The following is a 507-nucleotide window of genomic DNA, read 5'->3' as shown; positions in this document are numbered from 1 at the left end:
GCCAGGGGTGCATGTCCTTACCCGCTGTCTCAAGCAGCCATCGGGCTACAACCACTCGCCCTTCCACTGHAGACTTTGGAAACCTTTTCCTGCGGAGTGACTTTGTGTCAGGTCRCCCTCCAGAGAGAGCCTGGGGCAGGCCAAGGCCTGGCAGGCAGACAGAGGTGCTGAGAAGCCTGCTCAGGTGTTGCCAGTCACAGAGCAGCCAGGCTGGGAAGGGGCTTTGGCAGGTGAGCRCTCCAAGCTGCTGCTGCAAGTGAGGCCGACCAGAGCAGGCTTCGCAGGGCTGGGCACTGTCAAGGTGCAACTGGCTCCATGGCTTCCCCCAGGACTCTGGGCCCCTGGTCCAGTGCTCAACCACCCTTAGGCAATAGCCCCCCAGCCCTGCATGGGCAGCCCCAAGCAGAAGCCCGAGTTGGCACTGCTTGCTGCGGAGGAAGGACCAGTCACAGGGACTGTTTTGGGCCAGGGGAGGCTCCAGTGGTGGGAAGAGGCAGAAGGGAGGGG

This window comes from Rhea americana, unplaced genomic scaffold (assembly GCF_003343005.1).
Source record: "Rhea americana isolate MKP2758 unplaced genomic scaffold, rheAme1 scaffold_438, whole genome shotgun sequence".
NCBI classification, from domain to species: Eukaryota; Metazoa; Chordata; class Aves; order Rheiformes; family Rheidae; genus Rhea; species Rhea americana.
This window is presented reverse-complemented; position numbering follows the sequence as displayed.